Here is a 23,495-nt window from a genome sequence, read left to right as displayed (position 1 = left end):
AACAATGTCTCTCTCTTAACTCGGCCAACTACAAACCATTAGCTTTTAAAGACCCATTACAGCAGCCATTGTAACCGGGAACTGGCGGGGTATCCTCCTCCCTCCCTCTTATTAGCGAGGTTTTGGGGCAGCAGCAGCTTCAAGAGGACTCGCCGTTACCATAATCATCTGCTAATAAAAAACAAAAAAATATACAGCTAATGGAATTGCGAAAGTTTCACGGGAGGACGGGACCTGCAAATGTCTCTATCTCTCTCTCTCTCTTTCTCGTCTGTTTATTTATTATTATTTTTTTGTATCGCTTTCTCTCTTTTATTTATTATTACTTTCTTATTTCTATTTTTTTTTCTCTCTTCTATTTATTTTTATTGTTTTTTATCCTTCTTTCGTTTTTATCTATTTCTCTCGCTATTTATTTATTATATTATCTCTTTCTCTCGTCTGTTTATATACTTTTTTGTATCTCTTTCTGTCGTCTGTTTATTTAATGTTATTTTATCTCTTTCTCTCGTCTCCATTACTCTCACTCTCTCTCTGTTCTATTGATCTATTATATTTATCTCTTTCTCTATTGCGTTTATATATTAGTTTTTCATTGCGTTACTAAGGCAGAAATCGTTATTTTCGTCTAAGATCTCGAGTTCTCTTTCCTTATAGAGGAGATGGGTTACGGCAGTCGAAAAGCACTTCGCGATTTCCTGTTTGGAATTCTTTCAGGGGACGGAAGCTATTCGTTTTGCCCTTTTCACAAGTACATACACGCATACATTCCCATTACAAAAGGACAGAGAGAGAGAGAGAGAGAGTATTTTACAAACTTATTGAGGCAGATACTGTATATTGAAGTTAATCTGTAAGTGATTACTTCAGAGAGAGAGAGAGAGAGAGAGTAGTAAACTTATTTAGGCAGATACTGAGTTAATCTGAAACTGATTACTGAGAGAGAGAGAGAGAGAGAGAGAGAGGAATATTTGCAATCACATCGCGGCAGATACTATCTTGAAGTTAAAACTGTAACTGATTACTGAGAGAGAGAGAGAGAGAGAGAATAGAATATTTTAACATCGCGGCATGTAAAACTGTAACTGATTACTGATAGAGAGAGAGAGAGAGAGAGAGAGAATATTTGCAACACATCGCGGCATATACTAACCGGGATTACTGATAGAGAGAGAGAGCGAGAGAATATTTGCAAACTTATTGAGGCAGATACTGTATGTTGAAGTTAACCTGTAAATGATTACTGAGAGAGAGAGAGAGAGAGAGCCTACGCAATCTTTTCGAGACAGAAGCTTCATTTTCAAGTTGTCAACATTATGATACCCTAAGTACAAACTAGAGAAAGAGAGAGAGAATGAGAGAGAATATTTGCAAACTTACTGAGGCAGATACTGTATGTTGAAGTTAACCTGTAACTGATTACTGAGAGAGAGAGAGAGAGACTACGCAATCTTTTCGAGACAGACACTTCATTTTCAAGTTGTCAATATTATGACACCCTGAGTACAAACGAGAGAGAGAGAGAGAGAGAGAGAGAGAGAGAGATCAGTTACAGATGTGATCCTTCGGTGGTTAATACTCTCGGTTATTAGGATTACTAAGCCTTTCAACTCTTTCAGTTGTTCGGGGGAAACCACTTGCGCGAGATGATATATAGCGTAGAGAAATTATAGGTTGAACCAGTTCATATCATATCAAATCCTCTACCATATCAATCCTTGTCATTACTACCCATTTCATTCTCAACCCTGCAGTCATTCCAGTATTCCACTATCGATCCTAATCATAACAATCATTCTATACCGGACCGCGTAATGACCCTCCATACAAATCCATTTCCTATTCAATCTTGTATTTGATCCTTATCTCACGCGTTCATTTCATATTCAATCCAGCATCTCACCCTTCCATTTCAGACTAATTCCAAAATAGATCCTTATTAGACTCTTCCAATTCACTCTTAAACCAGTATCTATTCTAATCATGGCCGTTCAGTCATAACTAGTCCATTAGAACGAACTGGTAATTGTCCATTCTAATTAACAACATGTACTATGGAGGGGAGTGTTAAAGAGAAGATTATTAAAGACAGTAAACAGGAATAAACTAATCTGAAAGATTTTTTTGTTAGATTTCATCAATCGTTTCTAGCACTATGCGGTAAATAATGATTGAGGGTAAATACTGATTGGATTTTGAAGTAATCTCCAGCCTCGAAAATCTGATTACCGGTTAATTACCGTATTCGTAACATTTGAACATCCATTGTCTCTGGTAATAATAATGATAATAATTTGAGATGCTTGAGGATATTCTACACCTAGAAGAGAAGGATACTTAAGGGGAACACCGAAGAAGGTGAGCGGTTTTGGGAATGAATTTGGAGCGAGGGGAAATCGAAAGCATTCCACTTTCGGTTAAGTTCCATACCTTCGAATAGATTTGGCTTTATCAGACTGCATGTGACGTGGTCACCTTTGGAGTCACAGATTCCACTTCACACGTTCTAAAGATGTAATGGAATTAGGGTAATTGATTCAATAATCCAAAGGATTCTTGGAGTTGGAGGCAAGGAGTGGATTTGGGTAATGAAATACATACAAGTACATACATACACACTCATCATTAATTGATAGGAATAAGGATGTGGTGAACCCCACCGTCCACTTATAGAAGGTACAATCCGACAAAGTGGGTTCCACGGATGAGTGATGCAGCGCTCAGTTCATGCTTGCTCTATCCGAAGATCAATCCCACCCTATCCCCGCCCCAGGTCCCTTTTCGGGAGGACGTGGCTTTAAGGGTGATAACCTTCCGGTTCTCAGCAAGTCGTTTTGGGAAGAGGTTGCTAGCCCATGCCATCTCCACCTAGGCTGCAAGCTACTGCAGTCAGTTAACTACCAGGTGCCATAACTCACCGTGAAGGTCAACCGAATCAAAGGATTTTACAAGGAAAAATAAATTATGTGTCAGTTTATCTGGAGAGAGAGAGAGAGAGAAATTCTTTTAACTTTTTTTTTCATGGCTCGGATAGCATGTACAATAACGTTCATGAAATACAGTTTTAATTATGCTTCAGTAGCACACACACAGAGAGAGAGAGAAAGAGAGGAGATTAAAGCGGAATTAAAAAGAAGTAATTAAAATGCAGAGCAAAAAAAATAGATGGGAGTGGTCAGCTGAGCCACCGAGAGCGAGAGAGAGAGAGAGAGAGAAAGAGAGAAAGACGGGGGAAAGGGAGAGAGAGAGCGAGCGAGCGACGGGCAATAAATGAAAACGAACAGAAGAGGGGGTGGAACGACCATACCCAGAAGTAGCAATTAAATATGGTTCATAATTTGAATAATGATAGGTTGGGGAAGAAATATTGTTGATCCTTTTTGCTGATATAGACTCTCTCTCTCTCTCTCTCTCTCTCTCTCTCTCTCTCTCTCTCTCTCTCAGGTGAGGCTACTGGAGGCTAACAGTCGGTCATCTTGTTCCCTAAACACCCGAGCAAAAACTGGAATCAGCTCCCTGGGCTCTTCAACCAGCAACAATTATTATAAATTCTCTCTGTATATTTTTTCCCAGAGCCAGTAATGCAAATGCGGTGAGCCTTATCTACAGCCTAAAGAGATTTTAGCCCTAATATATTGTCTGCCCTTTGTAATTTGTAGAAAATATGCTAACATAACAGCTATATAAGTTCGTGTTCCGCCTCATTCCCCGAAGCTTTGTTGGTAACAGATGGGAATAAATGAATATTCGGAAGTTCTCACGAAACAAGCGCGCATGTAGTAACGATACCATTAAGCATCTAATACGGTGTCTATCTGAATCTAATATTCTTCAAATATTAGAAGCTGTGATTGACAGGACATAGGTTAGAATTCCAGGTGTTTGATAAACTCGCGTATCATGTAATTTTCTAAGTATTGTTAATAACTATACAACAATACCTATTTCCAACAAGCTAACATACACTTAATACAGATCTAATCACTTATCTAATTTCCTTTCAATTAAAAGACTTTGCACTGGGGAAATTGGATACTAATCTCACATACCAACTGGCATATGAGATATTCGATACCCCATTCCTGTAATAACGCCTCAAATACAACCTCTTTCTGTCGCATAATATTCTTCAGGTACGAAACACTTTGTGCTTTATATTAAATAGATTATAATCCAACATGTTTGATTAGTCAGTTTATCTATAATTTTATGAAAACTGCTAATAAACGAAAATACTGCACCAATTCCCATAAAACAAACGCGCATAAGTCTGTACACTTACAATTTTATGAAAACTGCTCATAGACGAAAATACTGCAACCAGTCCCACAAAACAAACACGCATCTGGCATCTGATACCGCTAACACTCGCTAATACATCTCCCTGCCCTCTCATATTCCTCAAGCACTAAACGCGAACATCCAGAAGTCGGAAGATCAAAATCGAAATAGCAATTAAGCGGGGTCTTGCAGGCACAGAAGCTGTCAGAGGGTAACCTTCAACACGCCCACAGAAAGATCGCTACACGCTTCACTGGTTAAGAATTGCTTTTAAAGTTTCAAGCACGCTTATCGATTTATAGAACGGAATGAGTTTTTCCCGCTTTCTCTCTTGCTCTCTGAATGATGCGAGCGCAGGTGAGTCGGGTTTCCTTTCACTGTCTTTTGTTTTACGGGACTGACGGTTAATAATAATGATGCACTGCAATTGTTCTTGCAGTTGTATAGCTGCTTTTAATGTTGCGTCTATTGTTAGTAATGTTTCAGTAAACATCCGTTCTTTACCACCGTACCGGGGCAAGTAAAATTATCTTGCACAAGGAAGTACGTGTCATTGGCATATTTAGCAGCTACAGAATACCTGATATTTAATAAGTTAATCATGTTCAAAGGCCTGCCAATCGTCAAGTATGGATGAACTGATACATCAGTTTGTTCGTTCATGGGCCAATGATTCACTAAATGGGTTCTGCAGAAATCCGGATTTGTGTGTGTGTGTGTCTGTGTGGGAGGTAACTGAAACGGTGCAGCTGAGGCCGGTTACCAGGATTAATTTGTGCGGCCCGGGCTTTGGCAAGATTCCCTTTGCCAAGTACTCTGGTTCATCTTCCAGTTAGTGCCATATTATTAGTTGTCAGACTATTTAGCTCAAAAAAAAAAAATTGACTAAAAAAGTTTTTCTGCACACACACATTATATATATATATATATATATATATATATATATATATATATATATATATATATATAAACTACTTGTCACTTTTTTACTAGATACGTATGCAGTTGCAAAACTATGACGCCCCCTCTTAACTTTTCGAATATATATGAATATATATATATATATATATATATGTATATATAAACTACTTGTCACTTTTTACCAGATACGTATGCAGTTGCAGTAACTACGACGCCCTCTTAACTTTCGAATCCTTCACGCTTCAAAGCCTTAGATCCAAGGCTTTGTAACGACAGGCGTATCCAAAGGGTGTGAAGAATTCGAGAGATGTTATGAGGCATTGCGGTTGGTAATACAATTATACATACACACACACACACACACACATATATATATATATATATATATATATATATATATATATATATATATACATACACACATAAAGCCGCCTTCTCACCATAATTAATATCTGACGTCAAAATAAACAAACAGGTCGTTAGCACACACACACACACACACACTGACGCACTGCCTCAAAACAGCTGTGACAGGCGAGAGAAAACGAAGCACATCAAAACGAAAGAACAAAAGATCTAACTTCGGTAGCCTTCTCCCCCTCCCCACCTTCACCTCCACCTCCTCCCTACTCCTCTTCCTCCTCCTCCTAGCCATCGTAAACAAGGAGACGATGCCGCTATCGTGGGACTTGTCAAAATTCTCATACCGCCACATCTGATACTGACAGCCGCTGGGGCGTTGAACATCTTGCCAAGCTTACGTTCACGTGACAAAGCAAACAAGAAAATAAAAGAAGGCGCTACCAGAGGGCGTCGCTGTGTTTAATGGCGCTGTCATTTGCATCTCCTTCGTTAATATTCAAGTCATGGATCCTCATTAAAGACGTGTGTCATAATTAGATAAGAGATGGGGGATATCGACGCATTCAGATCATCCGCCGAGTTCGTCTCGAGTAAGCCAAGAAATTTCCAAATTGGGGAAAGAGGTGTGGGTCAGCAAAACTTGTTTCTGATGGTATCTACTTTCAAATGTTGGTAAACATGTGGCACAATTAGCGAAAGTTGATTAGGTATGTCTCTGAGGCAGAAAAATATCCGTTGTATTGAAGCTTTGCATACTCCTCATAACTCGTTATCTAGTAGAAATCATCTTCAGAGATCAATAAGTTTGAGAAAATTAACAAGAGGTTCTTGGTAGGGCGTACAGCCCTGTATTCGAGGTTTCTTCGCATCAAATTTATCCGAGATCGGTATCAAATTCGACGTGAGTGGTCGTTCTCCTACAGCTGGATTTTATAACTTTATTAGACTTCCTTCTACATTTCATAACCTTCAACCATTATTTTTTTCTTAATATTCTTAATTACAAGAGAGAAGACTTATTCGCATGTAAGTCATCCTTGAAGCAATGGTAAACAAAATATTTTTTAAATAAATAAAGTTAGAATAAGATTCAAAAAACCTGATTTGGTCATAACTCACCATAACGTTACGTATCTCCTCATGGTACAATATACAAATTGTCGTAATTGCTAAGAAGACTTTACCCAGTTGCTTTGCTGATAAACATCCCTTTGGCTTGAAGACGAGATTTAAATCAGTTCTATTTCTCGAATTCACAAAAGGGTTCTCCTCATTTTACTAGATTTATGAATCGTGTGGCTCCTCCCATGTAATATCTTGTCCTATCATCTTGTTATAAAACTATATGGCTCTGCACAGCGACCTTTTGCCTCTACAAAAGTCGTTTACCTTCATTTTAATAATTTTATGATTTCGAGTGAAGACGCTTAGACTAACTAGATGCATAAAGGCGTCTTCTACTAAACAACTCGTGAACGATTAACTTTACGACGTATCATATCAGGTGAGGTTGTTCAAGACTAGAAGTGTGAACATTCTTTGGTGCACAAAATGTTAGAACATTCCCCCTCCCCAACCCTACCCTTTTCTCGCAACATTTACTAGGCACGTAAAATTCTTTATGATCTCTCTCTCTCTCTCTCTCTCTCCTCTCACTTACTCTGCACAAATTATATTTCTGATCTCTACCAGCACTCAGGCACCCTGTGTGTTTGTTTGTCCATGTGGGTGAGTGTCTGGCCGTGAGAAGACAACAAAGCCCAGCGCTGGCCACTGCAGATGGGAAAACCTTTGTCAAGAAGATAAAGGGAATGATAAAAGACGGGAGAAAAAATGGAAGATAAGAGGAAAATGGTACGACGAAAATTGCAGAAGATGGATGAAACGCGGCACATTATCCATCATCCTCAAATTACCCTATCTGGGTGAATCAAACCACGTGCTGCTGCTTTGGCCCCGTTGCTTGAACTGCCTGATTTGCTAAATGGTTTGATTTAAGGGGAACTGTTTCCTCCAGTGGGGCAGAACAGTTGAAAATTGCCCGTGTATATACTTACATACTTAAAAGAGTAAGAGTGTTGGTACTTCTTGATGGGGTAAATTGTGGACGAAGTGGAAAAATTCAGGGTGCTTATGCTAACTGATTCGGAGAATCGTTTGCTTCATTTGCAAAGAGATACAGTCGGCTTGCAATTTACGATAAACGGCGATCGTTACGTCTCAGAACTTCCCTGCCTAATAAAAGCGGTTGAAGCTTTGGATGCCTTTCTTATTCATTAGTCTCTAGCGACATACTGAATGGGTAACAATACAGAATATTCCCGACCAAAAATATTGAAGTCAAGGACCTGGTATTCCCATCTCAAGGAGCTTACCAAGCTTAATTTAGATAAATGTCACTGTCACCCAACATCAAGTCTAGCTTAATACATTCCAAAAATAAAAATGGAATAAAATAATATCATAAAACTTCTGGTAGGTTAATGCTCTTACCTCGTGCTTTGTATCATCAATATCATGATCATAATCAGTATCCTCCGGTGTGTCCCAAATAATGACTATCACCATCCTTCTGACTTGTTTCTTCCTGTGGTTTTAACAGTAAAGATCAGAATACTTACATAAATAACTTGCTATGCACTTCTTGTTACTCTGACGTTTACCAATACCTGTATGATCTTCAAATATCTTGTGCAGCCTTTATTCCAGTTCAGCATTCTTTTCCATCATTCTCTTGATTCACCCCAACGTAACCTGGAAGTTAACAAGATGAGATTTTAGAGGATTCAGAATATGAACTAACCTACTAATAACACACACACACACACACACACACACACACACACACACACACACACACATATATATATATATATATATATATATATATATATATATATATATATATATATTACACACATATATATGTGTGTGTGTAAATAGAATAGAATACTAGAATTTAGGCCAAAGGCCAAACGCTGGGACCTGAGGTCATTCAGCGCTGTGAGGAGGTTGACAGCAAGAAGGTCTGAAAAGTATAACAGGAGGACAACCTGGCAGCTGCACTATGAAACAATTATTAGTGAGGGTGGAAAGTAAAATGAAAGAAAAAGAATGTGAACGGAGGTACAGTAAAAGGAATGAAAGAGGCTGCTGCTAGGGGCCGAAGGGACGTTGCAAAGACCCGTAAGTAATGCCTACAGTGCACCAAACGAGGTGCACTGACGGCACTAACCCACTACGGGGTGTGTGTGTGTATATACATATGTATGTGTATGCGTAAAGCACATCATTAGTCAGTACCTTTTGAATAACGATACTGTAACTGCTTTACCTTCTAACCTTATGGAAATATCCGTAACAAACGTTTCATCGCGTCATGCCAAAGGGATTCGACAAGGATGAGTTGAGCAGTAACTTATCTTCGCCGCATTTCCGAACGCCACAACACCCATTCAAAAAAACATTTTTTTACAGGCCATCATCCCTTTAAATAGCTTCCACCTAGTGACCGATACTCGAGCTGTATAACAAGCTTTATGCACGTCCATTCGATGCAAAGACTAGCATTATCCATATTAGGTGGGGTTCGTGTCTGTGGAGGCTCATAAAAATCCCTCTCGTCTCGTACAAGACTCGCATAGAAATTCTACAGACAGATCAGCTATTATGCAGCAGATACACAGACAACCATCGGGAGGGCTCGCGCAGACACGCTCGTCCGAGGAATATTATTGACGAGGTTATCGGCCAAGTGTCAGCTGAAACGCAAAATAGCATTCGGTGCTCGTCCGGCGTTTAAAGCTCACTCGGCCGATGGGATTGTCACGATGCTAAACACAGGAGCAAATACTGTTTCTCATCTCCCTCTCTCGCTTGAGTCAACATTGGAGGCGGGCAGGGCACGCCGGTGCATACATTAACTCTCTCCCTCTCTCTCTCTCTCTTGGGCTGGGTGTTACAATAAAGCAATACCTTTTACTCATATGCAAATAAGGCGTGCACCACTACCGCCTCCCCCTCCTCAGTGACCAAGCTGGCCCAAGAAACCGTTCTCACCGGAGTTCATCAACTCTTATTCAACGATGACATTCGGATTTCTTTTGCTGGGCTCTTAATTGGGGGATCATCAACAGCATAACAAGAGTATTCTTTTTTTCCTCTTTGACACCTCAAGACTTTCTCCTTGCTGTAATTAATTTACTGCGTGCTAATGACCGACGTTATTTGAATTAAATGCCCCCCGAGACAATAACAAGATAAAGACGGTGACTCAGGAGGAAGACAGAACCAATACCAACTGTTGAAGGAGAGGCTGAAAGAAAACGTTCCATGTATATCTTGGAGAGAACAAGGGCCCTTTCAGCGTTGAGAAGATATTTCATATGCAAATGAAAACAAGGTGAAAAGAAGGGAAGGAATAAGAAAAAAAAAGATGAAGAAATGCAAAAACTAGTATTTCTTTTTTTTTCTTTGGGTCGTCAAGTAAATTAAGTTTCATCGGAAGTTTCCTTATTAGATTCTGCAATATCTTTCCATCAGAAAAGCAGCTAGTATTTATACGATAATGACTGATTTACGATAAAAATGAAATGTTTATGGAAGTATTAACAATGACCACCGGTAAATACAGGCAGAGAATACTGAAGTTTACAGACATTGAAAATTTTATATGTCTAAGCGCCATCAATAAATCAATAGCAGCTTAAAACTTTATATGTCTAAAACCTATCAATAAATTAGTGACAGCTTATAACTCTAAAACCCATCGATAAATCAATGACAGCTTAAAACTTTATAAGTCTAAAGCCAATCAATAATTTAATAACAGCTTAAAACTTTATATGACTAACAGCCATCAATAAATCAGTGACAGCTTAAAACTTTATGTTTAACAGCCGTCAATAAATCAGTGACAGCTTAAAACTATATGAATAACGGCCATCAACAAATCAGTGACAGCTTAAAACTTTGTAAGTAAAAAACCCATCAAGAGATCAATGACAGCTTAAAACTTTATATGTCCAACAGCCGTCAATAAATCAGTGACAGCTTGAAACTATATAAATAACAGTCATCAACAATTCAATGACAGCTTAAAACTTTATAAGTAAAAAACCCATCAATAGATCATTGACAGCTTAAAACTTTATGTCTAACAGCCATCAATAAATCAGTGACAGCTTAAAACTTTATATGTCTAACAGCCGTCAATACATCAGTGACAGCTTAAAACCATATGAATAACAGCCATCAACAAATCAATGACAGCTTAAAACTTTATAAGTAAAAAAACCCATCAATAGATCAATGATAGCTTAAAACTTTATATGTCTAACAGCCATCAATAAATCAGTGACAGCTTAAAACTTTATATGACCAGCAGCCATCAATAAATCAATGACAGCTTAACCCCTTATTTGTCTAAAACCCATCAATATAGATCAGTGACAGCTTAAAACTTTATGTCTAACAGCCATCAATAAATCAATGACACCTTAAAACCTTATATGTCTAACAGCCATCAATAAATCAGTGACAGCTTAAAACTTTGTCTAAAACCCATCAATATAAATCAATAACAACTCAAAACTTTATGTGCCTAACAGCCATCAATAAATTAATGACAGCTCAAAACTTCTTAAGTCTAAAACCCATCAATAAACCAATGACAGCTTAAAACCTCATACGTCCAACAACCATCAATAAATCAGTGACAGCTTAAAACTTTTAAGTCTGCACCATCAATAAATCAATGACAGCTTAAAGCTTTATATATCTAACAGCCATCAATAAATCAATGACAGCTTTGCAAAATAGCAGAGTCCCTAAATCACAGACATATTACGATTACTTTTAATTGAATACAAGCTAATTTTACTTTTCATAAGCACATGAGTACGCATGTACGTACAGTTCCTTGCAGAAAAAGGAGATCCGATTATACGAGTTAATTTGGGCACTGCAGTACATGATAAGGCTCTCCCACGCTCCTCGTTCGCTCTCGGACGACCCAAGAGGAGTCTCCAAGCCTTTATAAGGCAGAAGAAGAAGCTGAAGGAGTTTGGAGGATGCGAGAGAAGTGTGATTCTTGTTAGTGTAAATATTCTGTGATAACTGAATTATCTTGGTGGTTGTTCTTGTCCCTGAAATAACAGAAAGTCTTGAGAGAAATCGGAGATAAAGAAACTGTTTTTTTTTATGAATGTGGAGGAAAATCCAAAGGCGTTTTGATTTCATTTTTGTTCAGCTTCTTTTCATTTTTATAATCAGGAGGGAAGTCGGATTAATTTACTATCATTTTCATTCATTCTTTCACTATCGTTTTCATTCATTTAGTATCATCTTTATTGAATTTCCTAGAGACGAAAAATTCAAACTGCATCTGTACCCATTTTGATCCAGTTTTTTTTTCATTTAATTTCTGTTAATTTTCTTTCACTTTAGGAATCAATGCTGCGACAAAAATTTTGTTTTCTTCCTTTCCTTTTGAATTACGAAGTCGGTTAAGGATAATATGTTTGCGATTTTTGTCAGTTTTAAAGTCTTAACATGTGAAGAGCAAGTTTATCTATCTATCTATCTATCTAGAAATCTATCTATATACATATATATAAAATATAAATCTATTTATTTGCTATATATATGTATATATATATATAAATATATATATATATATATAATATATATATATATATATATATATATATATATATATATATATATATATATATATATCACCAAAGAAAATAAAGCTGAAACTGGTCAGACCTACGCCCAGTCTTTCATTTTTTCATCCGTGTGATGTGTGATAAATGTGTGTTAAAGTGATTATAATCATATATATACGAATGTATTAAAGTATATATATATATATATATATATATATATATATATTATTATATATATATATATATATATATATATATATATATATATCTGTGTGTCCGCGCGTGCGTCCGCGCAAGGCATGTGTATATACACACGAGAGCTGAAATCTTTTTTGAGAAACACGAAAAAACGCACTCTTCCCGCAAGACTTCCTTAAAAAGACAAATTTTTTCCTTCGTAAAAAAAAAAAAAGGCATTTCTGCATTCTCGGTTCCTTTTGATTTATTCGCCACGTTTCCGAAGAAACTTTGAATATAAGTCGTGTTTCGAAGGCCAAGATGTCACGTGGCTCGCGTCTCACACGAAAACCTTCGCTTAATGAAGGAGTTTTCTTAATGAAGGATTTTCTTAATTAGTCGATCCCCCCCCAAAACGCACATTTTTTTTTTCTTATATTTCATTTTTCTTTTTGTGTGGTATGTATATTTCTTTATTATTTTTGTTTTGTTGTCGATTAATATATTCCCTCTCCATGCAATAAGAAATATTTAATGCTTCTCTTTTGTGTGGTGCATATATTTCTTCATCCTTTTCCTTTTGTTATCGATAAGCAGCTTCCTTATTAATCCTATAAGAAATATGCAAATGCTACAGATATTTTCTAACTCATCTTTTTTGCTCTGAGAGTTATACGCATTCATTTTTCTTTTGTTCCTTAAATGCAACAAAATATCTTGAAATTCCGTACCATAGCTTCCTCAGTGCCTGCCTAACAAGACTCATGACGTCTGACAGAGAGAGAGAGAGAGAGAGAGAGAGAGAGAGAGAGAGAGAGAGAGAGAGAGAGAGAGAGAGCGTCTGAGCACAGCATGGTTCCCAGCAAAAATAAATGAAGAGGAGAACGTCTGTCAAGGAACAGTATTTTTAATTGCTTAAAGGAAAGGACGACTAAAGAAAGATAGACACAAAAATATAAAAGATATGTACTAAGTATTCATGTAAATTTCTTATAGCTAATCTTTTTATCAGATATCGTGGCTGAAGTTCATTAAAAAGGAAGAGCAGGGAAATGTCCCAGTCAAGCCTGCACTTGGAAAAAAACATGAAAGAAAAACATGCAAAGAAAGGAATAAAGAAACGAAGATATAATAAAAACTGCAGGAATGAGTGGATACGAAAAACTTGAAGAAAAACCACAGTGTAATGCTAGTAATAGTAATCATATGACGGAAGAATACATTTTGCAAGAACAAGTGAAAGACATATTAGGATATGCGACAACATTAACAAGAAATAAAAATAAGATAAAATAAGATCAACAGGTTTTCTTGGAGGGGAAAAATGCGTTTTTAAAATGGTATTTCCAAAACCGAAGATGTATTTTCAATACTTCAATAATCTTTTAATGGCTATCCTTTAATCAGCCTGTTGACCCGAATATAGCGGGTTTACTGAAGGTATATAATATTACAGCAGACCTCAGCTGCACTTCAACAAAATGCCCGCTCATAGAGTAGCTTTTATTTCCTTTTGACAAAAGTCCCCGTCATCTTGTTGCTCTCCTTTGTTTATTACTTATTACAATGACTGTCATATATACTTATATACTTCTTCCGAGTACATCACTTCCTAAATTTCTCCCTCTTCTTATTTTCAAGCTGAAGTTCTATAGGAATAGAAAAGAACTAATGTTATGCTGCCCTACTTTATTAACTCTTAAGGCGAAAGCTGTGTCAGCCATTAACTTAAGACCATCATCAGGGATATACTAATGTTTAAACGAACTAAGCTCCAGTATATAAGTGAGTACATGTAAAAAGAATAAAGATTAAAAACAAAGACCGTGCAAAATTAAAATTAAAACTTCAAGGATCTTAAAAATTGAAGAATACCAATGAAATTTCACAAACCAGGACGATTCTCCACGAGGCTTCCAGAAACGACCCTCTGGCTCCGTAGAGAGTCCAAGCGACTTGCAGACATTTTGTGACCGATGGAGTTTTATACTGAGAGGTTTTGTACACACCATATCTAAGGCTAAATTTGATTACTTCGTTGGTCCTAGGTTCCTTTGATACCCTAGGGGAAGTTTTTAAATCAACTCTCTCTCTCTCTCTCTCTCTCTCTCTCTCTCTCTCTCTATCTCTCTCTATATATATATATATATATATATATATATATATATATATATATATATATATATATATATATATATATATATAATATACATATGTACATTTATATATTTATACATATATATACAAATACATACTAGATATATATACATAGAATATAATGTATGTATGTATGTATATGTATATATGTAAATATATATACATACACCTATTTTTGGTATGTATACATGAGTGTGTATACGTATAAAATCTAATTTACCAAAACAGCCTCATCAGAGAAAAATTCGCCTGAAATGGGGGACAGTAAACAAATAAAAAAAGGAACTCATCCAACAGTTAAACGAAAAATACTTCGTAAAAACTCCCTTTAAATCAATTTATGTCTTACTTATAATTGATTAACTACGCACTTGACTGAGGTTATCGATGCCAATATCTGATCTATGATATTAGAAAAATAAATACAATCTTCTCACTTTAAAAAATACATAGTCTGCCTTCCTACTTTTCTACCAAGAGTCCACAACTTACAATAATACAATTATTTGTAAATATATCATTCTGAAAGGTGAGGTACGATATAGTAGAATTAATGAGCTAAAAGCAAAACAGTAAAGGATACCGGTGTGAATTACAAGGAAATCTCTTAAGCATTTCCTTTGGGTATGACTGGCATTGCGAGAAGGACAATAAGAGTGAGTCATCCTTTATAAATACTTGTTGGAGGAGGAGGGTCGAGAGAGAGGGAACGGGAAGTGGAGGAGGAGGAGGAGAAAGGTGAGGAGGAGAGGAGAATGATGGAGAGAAGGGGAATAAAGGAGGAGAATGAGTCACAAGTACAATTGATATAAATACCATTATTATTATTATTATTATTATTATTATTATTATTAGCGAAATAAGAAAAGCGATATGATGCTTAAATGACGAAATGAAAAAATAAACCATTCACTTCATTCACAGCTTCACTGACACTTGCTGTTTTCAAGAAAACAAGGAAACAATTAAATTCATGACATAAGCTACGAAAACAGACACCTTACGAAAATAAGTGAGAAAAACAAATATCATTTCTCTAAAAATTTTAATGGCTTTTAAAAAAACCGACGAGGGCAGGAATCCCTGCATCATTAGTAACACAAGAGACACTTTTACCCTGAAATAATAATAGCTGTCAGGATGCGAAATTGCACGCGGAGTTTCATGCTTTATTTTAGACGAGTTTCGACAACTGCAAAATGTTAAAAAAAAAAAAGCTCCAAAAGCTTATTTTAAGACTTAGAAATACAAGAAACAATTTCTGAAAATTATTATTATTATTATTATTATTATTATTATTATTATTATTATTATTATTATTATTATTATTATTTCTGTAAAATGTTATTTAAGACCTAAATGCTTATTTGAAGGCCTAAAAATACAAGAGAATTTCTGAAACTTATAATTCGGTTTATTATTATTATTATTATTATTATTATTATTATTATACAGTGACTATTGTATCATTTTTCTTTAGTGTCCTCCCAATTTAATGATAACTTCTTTACTGGTAAAAAAAAATTCACTGTCACCCACACAACTGTGAAGATAAGTTTCTAATATCAATGGCAATGCAAATTTACGTACATATCTACTTCAGTCAGTTAAAGACCAAACAGACAGATATATGATGCGCATTTCATTCAAACTTCTTGACAAACATCATCCACTTCATAAGACTTTTATGTTGCAGGAAGTTTCAGCAGACACTGACACTGTTTACATCTATCTGCATGACCTAGCAAGAAGTGAGGCCTAGTCCGGATGTTTCTTGATGTTCCTACGGGAAAGTGAAACATTCGAGTAATGGCATTCGGGTCGTTTCGGCCGTAAGCACGTTTACGTGCAAAATGGGCGCCGTGTTTAGTACCAGCCCCTTGGGTATGTACGTAAAACATGAAATAATAATGGTAAATACCATAAACATAACAGTAAATACCATAAACATAACGTCTTACATTGTTTTGGATGTTAAGGCCTAAAGTGACTTACTGCCGAAACGACCAGGACCGGAGTAATGTAGTGCACATGGTAAATTAAGTCCTTCTTGTACTCTGTTCACTGTCTCTGGTCAGTAGGTCCGTCGTTAGCATTTGAGGAACGGTTAAAATTTTGTGATTTTGTGCTTAGCATATTAAGATTGAAAGGTACAATCTTTACATCCCAACCTTCGAGACTTGCAAAAACAAGCAAAACTCTTGGAAACCACTCGAGAGAACTATTGACAGTTAATAACTTAATAAGTATTCTGGGACACTACACTTCAAGCACGTTTACCTGAAACCACGGCAGTCTGTGATAAATATTCATATTTTTAATAACGAAAGGTTTATACGATGAGAAATACCTTGGAACATGTTTGTTAAAGAAATGTTCATATGATTTCTATGGCGCTCTTAAAATCAGCCCTTTTAATAGACTATCTAACGAAATAAATTCCCTTAAAAAACCAGAATTAATAGAGAAAGAGGATCGAAAGTAACATCGATAGCAACGGAGGTCTACCTACCACCACCCGGGCACCGTTCCACAAGGCGGAGGCGTCAACGTTTTTCCGTCCGAGGGTGAACTTTGTGTGTTCAGAGATAAGCGCAGCGTAGTCAAAACAATGCTGCGACCACTCATATCTCGTGATTTATGGCGTGGTGTCGTCCTGGCTAATTGACAGGTGGGCAGGGAGGGCCATCAGATAGTTCTCTCTGGCTGTGGCCATTTTCCCCCCAACGCTTCGGACGGCGAGCTGGAACTACTCCAGCCGCACGCAACCGTTTCTCAAACATAAACTCGTAATATGACTTATCTTCTTCTTCCGAACCAGATTGGAGGTTGACTCGTTATCCCATACACGGTGTCCCGTCCTGAGATGAGATGTAGATGCCCCTGCGTACAGGTGAAAGGGGTCTCCTTATCGCAGGTGCTCCGATGCCAAATATGGATCCGTGTCAAAACAATGTGTTGCAGGCGCTTCATTTCCCTCCAGTATTTGCCCTTTTCGAAAATCTCTCTCGCTCTCTTAAAAAATATATGGCAGGCACTTGCCTTTTATAAAGTTCTCTCTCTCTCTCTCTCTCTCTCTCTCTCTCTCTCTCTCTCTCTCTCTCTCTCTCTCTCAAAAACATGTTGCAGGTACTTCATTCTTTCCAGTACTCACTTTTTTCTGAATTCTCTCACTCTCTCTCTCTCTCTCCCTCTCTTTCAAAACATCTTGCGGGTACGTCATGCTTTCCAGTATTCATTCTTTTCCTAAAATCTCTCTCTCTCTCTCTCTCTCTCTCTCATCAGTTTTGTAATGAACCTATCTGTAAAGCACAGACGCAGACGTTTAGCAGACATGTTACTTACAATAAGTTCAGAGCAAAGAGACAGAATAAAGTTACAAAAGACTGAACAGAAGACGAAACAAAAGACAAACAAAGACAGGAGAAAATAAAACAACGATAAATGGTTTATGGGTACGTTGATGGCATGACTTTTAGAAATCAATGAAAAGCTGTCACCACACGATATAGTGATGCATATACATTACTAAAAGCCTCTTTTGGAGTTTTCTAACATGCAGCAACAACAGTAATAATAACACACACACACACACACAACAGTAATAATAATAATAATAATAATAATAATAATAATAATAAGAATAATAAAACCATTAGCAATAAAGAACAAAAATAATGATAATAATAATAATAAAACCATTAATAATAAGAACAAAAATAATAATAGAAAATAATAACAATACATAATAATAATAACACATAATAACAAAAGCACAAGCAGTAACCTAAGAACGAAAAAACACGAGTAAAAAACAAAAATGACAACCATCATACAGCAGAAGAGAAAGAATAACAAAAACGATACCAACGATAAAGACTAGAATAATAATAAAAAAAAAAAAATAAAAATAAAACAAGGAGCACTGGCTCGGCTTTATTAGCAGAGCTTAGCGTCCCTAATGAATTCATAATCCCCAGACAACAGTCTGTTTTACGGCCCTCTTCCGCGGACAGTTCAGATCTCGACAGCCTTAAATCAAGGGCAGGACTCATGCGAGGGAGCCAATTTGTCAACTTTAATGATGTGCTCATTGAGACACGCACGCCACGAGCTGCACGGAAGATGGCCATTCGCATAGGAGGCCTCACATGTAGGGCCAAGTTCTAGCGGAAGAACTTTATTGGGATCCGTAGTAGTGGTTCTAATTTTATCGAACGAATTTATTTAACTATCTCTATACACATATGTACGAACACAAACACACACACACACACACACACACACACACATATACATATATATATATATATAATATATATATATATATATATATATATATATATATATATATAGAGAGAGAGAGAGAGAGAGAGAGAGAGATAGAGAGAGAGAGAGAGAGAGAGAGAGAGAGAGAGAATTTGCAGCAGATATGCATATGACTTTCATAAAGTATTGTTTTTTATTCTGCTCATGTTTGGTGTTGGGCAAGCTCTTCTCTTTAACGACCAACAGCACAGAGTATTTTTTATTAGTTTTTTAGGAATATTATAAATCGACGTCATATATTTACTTTCATTTATAAAGGACTAATAGCTCAATAAACTGTGTAATTCAAATATTTCTCTATCCAGTCACTTGAAGTTTGGTTAAAAAGAAAAAAAAATTCATCCAGACGAAAAGTGAGCAAGTCTTCCTTTCCAAGTAAAGCATTTTGAGTAGCATAATATTTTGACGGACAGTGGATTATAAAATATAAAACACTATACATGTATGCAGAAACTTCAGAATGCTATTCTTAAAAGCAATACATTCGTAATCGTCAGTCCCAAGATGACCTGTAATTTAGGACTTCGTTGAATCCTTCCAGTAAGTTTTGAAATGAATTTTACTTTACCGATACGATAGCAACGTTAACAATGAAGCATCACTCCCTATGTTACTTGTTTTTATGACGAGAGGTATCAACAGTCATCCCAAATCAACTCGTAAGAACAAAGCATTGCGAAGAGAAAATGACAAATACAGAAGAAATCATAAAATTTACAACTATGAAGAAAATATAAAAACATTAAAAGTTAGTAAATAAAAGTCAAAACATAAATCATGGAGAAATGGCGAAAATTAAGGCCTTATGAAGATAATACTTTTTCCGTGTATACTAAAATGGTAAGTTATTCACAACAACATTAATAACGCTTTGCGTTACCATATTTCCCTTATATTAGAGATGTGTATCAACAATAGACTTAACACAAAAGGCAGTCAGGGATAAACTGAGCACATTTTTAACTCGACAGTGCTAACTTCTCTTGTCAGATAAAATTGCGATAAATTTATTTCAGTGCACTTTTTTTATTACGATTAATAAATAAACTCAAAGACGAAAATTCAAGCAAGAAGGCAGAGGAGAAATTCCGTCTCAGAAACATGACTCATACTCTAAGACGAAATCTTGCTCATCCTCGCCCTTGGAGATGCAAAAAACAAAAGCAAAAAGCATGAACAAAAAATTCAGCAATAAATAAAGCTATAAAACAAACTGAGTTGGAGCAATAAATGAAGATGTAACCAATCTTCTTCGGGAGAAGGCGAGCACAAGGTGAAATGGGAGACATAAACTTTAAAACCTCCCGTTTTTATATCGTCATTACATCGCGACAGGAAATCGTCTGAGAGAAGTGTCGAATGTATAGCTTCGACCTCCTCCCTCCCTTGGGCAATTTGTCTTGGAGACCTGAAAGGGTCCGTTTTACGAGAATTTGATGCGATATGGCTCACGGCGGAAACAGCATCGAGATTCCTGTCCTATGACTGCGGTGCTTGTGGAAGGGGGGAAGAGGAGTCGGCGTGTTGGGCTGCTTTTGGTGGAATTCTTGGGAGGCGGTTTCTTTTAATAAATGTGATACGATTAAATTCAAATCCCTTTTTTATGTATTTAATGGATGAATAAATGGATAAACGAATTCAGATAAATAAGTACATAAGCAAATGAATGGTTCAAACATGAAATTCTTAAATTTGACTCTATTGGGAACAAAATCGTATCATGTTTCTGTGTCGAAATAATTCACTTTTAGGGGAAGAACCAACAACAAAAACAAAACTGATGTTGTGCTTGAAATCGAATGCCAACACCGCTTCAAGGAAAGACAATAATAAACGTTTTGTTCTTGTATTTTTACTAACACGGCGTTGCTGTCATGAGAAAAAGTCTGTATGTATAGTTTATGTATAATCTCCCCATGGCATTTCTCGTGTGTACGAAGGAAAAACGAACCTTTAAGAGAAGTAAGTCTTTTCGAAAACACTCACTGAGTATTGCCATTGAAACGAGAAGTTAAGGTACAATTTTTCGTGTTTCAGCTAACAAAAATCACTGCTATAAATCAATTTTACGATCAGGGCTTAGGATCTACAGGGAAAATTGCAAAATATCTGCCGCTTTTCTTATAAGACGTCTATGTAGATAGATGTATGGGCCAGATACATTTACGGAGGTCATCTTGATTTTGCAATTACAGGTTTAGCGTGACAGCTATTTTTGCTTCGTTTTTCCCAGGAGCCACCCTTATAGGGAAAAGGATTGTTGGTCATCATACTTTCCTCACCAGCGAATGGTCCAGGGTTCGATTCCCAGGCGAAGCCAAGGACTTGAGGCATTATCCGTTAAAGCCCACCGTACCTATGCTGACCCGAGAAGTTATTTATGTACCAGGTAGTTAGTCAACCGTGGTGGTTTCAAACCCGAGTGGAAATTGGGACGGTGCTAGCAAACTCATCCTCAAGATGTTAAGAAAGGGAAGGTAGTGTATAAATACATACATACACACACACACACATATATATATATATATATATATATATATATATATATATATATATATATATATACAGTATATATAATTTGTATATACAGTATATATAATCTTAATAACTATTGCCCTTCTAGAATTCTTCAGAGAGAGAGAGAGAGAGAGAGAGAGAGAGAGAGAGAGAGAGAGAGTCAATCCTATTATAAACTTCGGTGAATCACTCTGCAAACAATCCACCCTGTGCCCACCGCAAAAAAGGGGCACAATGCAAAATTACCTGCTAGGCAAAACGAATGACGTTAAATGACCTGACAACAGCAATACCCGGAGCGCACACGATGCGAATATATGACCGCGTTGACAGAGGCCGAGGGGTTCTAATGGTATGATTTCGTCCCTCTGCTAATTACGTGTTAGTGCAACGCGCCCCGCATAAAAACATATTTGGGGGTTGCCACTTTCTCGCCTTTTTTAAACATATTTGGGGACTGCCAGTCTCTTTTTTATTTAAAAACATATTTGCGGGGGTTGCCACTTTGTAGTTTTTTTTTAACATTTGGGGTTGCCACTTTCTAGTTTAAAATAAAAAATTTGGGGGTTGCCACTTTCTCGCTTCTTTTTTTTTTTTTTTAAACATTTGGGGTTGCCACATTCTCACCCTTTTTTTTTTAAACATATTTGGGGTTGCCACTTTCTTCCCCTCCCTTTTTCTTTACATATTTGGGGGCTGCCACTTTTTCCCCTTTTTTTTTTTTTTACATATTCAGGGGTTTGCCACTTCTCGGTTTAAAAAACATATTTGAGGGTTGCCATTTTCGCTTTTTTTTTTTTAAACATTTGGAGGCTGTACTCTCGCCATTTTTAAGCATTTTTGGGGCGGGGGCGTTTGCCACCTTCTCGCTTTTTAAAGTAGACTCCCTCTTGCGAATGCGACTCGGATTCCGATTCTTCAGTGTCATGTGCTGAGAACAGGGTACTGTGATTGTAATTCTTCACAGTATAACCTCACAAACCAGCTTAAATATTATGAACAACATGAAACAATTAACCTTCAATCTTCTAACCTACGGTAAATGTGTGTGTGTATATATATATATATATATATATATATATATATATATATATATATATATATATATATATATATATATAGATATACATATATTACATATTATATAAATATTATATAACGTACTTGCCGTAAAAAACCTAAAAAGCAATAATACCTGAGCGCAAGTCGGGTGTGAAAACTGAGGTAAATTACTTGCGATTATTCAATCGTGGTGTTACCTTGTGTAGGGAGTACTGTACTTACTGCATTAAAAAAAAAGGAGATAATTGCAAGCGGAGATGGTGTCTGAAAGCAGGAGTTATGCAAGCGAGGTTTTATAATGCACTTTGCAAAGATGCTTGCAATTAAATTGCAAGACCTGTTACGTTGAAACCTGATCTGCTCTTGGCCGGTGGCGTCAATTAATTTGTATTTTATGCTAACAAAATATGAAGAGAATTGTTAGTTCATTGAGGTGGTACTTTCTCTTTAACTTTTTAACTTGCTCAGAGAGAGAGAGAGAGAGAGAGAGAGAGAGAGAGAGAGAGAGAGAGAGAGAGAGCAAAGGACCACACAGACGAAGGAATATTTCATTATTCAAAATAATAACCACTAAACACTGACCGGGTACAAATACCCCAAGAGACCTACATACCCTGTCTATTAGACTACAAGATGCCCATTGCAATATATCAAGAAGATATTGGGCCACAAAGAACGAGATGGTTTGATATAGAATTTACAATGCGAGGTGATAAGGAATCGCAACTAGATGGTATTTATGTGTGCATTGTTCCCGGGGACCGAGTTTGCCGTAGGAACCCGTTTTGTACAATGTACATTCCTTGTATGTGGATGCTGTATCGTATCATGATTAAATTTGTGAGCGACGAACCGCAATAAATTTTTAATTTGCCCTGATGCCACGGTGCCAGACAGCTGCAACCACACTAGAGCATTTGATATTTACGCCGATATATGTATTTCTTAATGACTTTGGCAACTGAACTGTTCAGGAAAGGTCTATCAGAAGTTTCTTAAAAAGAAATTAGTATGAAT

General features: G+C 36.6%; 1 long non-coding RNA gene across 1 annotated transcript in view; it reads right to left on the bottom strand.

Annotated features, from left to right (window-relative positions):
• Positions 1 to 7,378: 7,378 nt before the first annotated feature.
• Positions 7,379 to 23,495, bottom strand: part of LOC136833547 (uncharacterized) — a 170,050-nt gene continuing 153,933 nt past the window's right edge. Inside the window, exon 4 of the long non-coding RNA XR_010851501.1 lies at positions 7,379 to 8,319. This is a non-coding gene — a long non-coding RNA (uncharacterized lncRNA). The remainder of the gene's footprint in view (positions 8,320 to 23,495) is intronic.

The sequence above is a fragment of the Macrobrachium rosenbergii genome, chromosome 51 (genome assembly GCF_040412425.1).
Source record: "Macrobrachium rosenbergii isolate ZJJX-2024 chromosome 51, ASM4041242v1, whole genome shotgun sequence".
NCBI classification, from domain to species: Eukaryota; Metazoa; Arthropoda; class Malacostraca; order Decapoda; family Palaemonidae; genus Macrobrachium; species Macrobrachium rosenbergii.
Note: the sequence above shows the minus strand (reverse complement) of the source record. Positions and strands in the feature narration are given on the sequence as shown.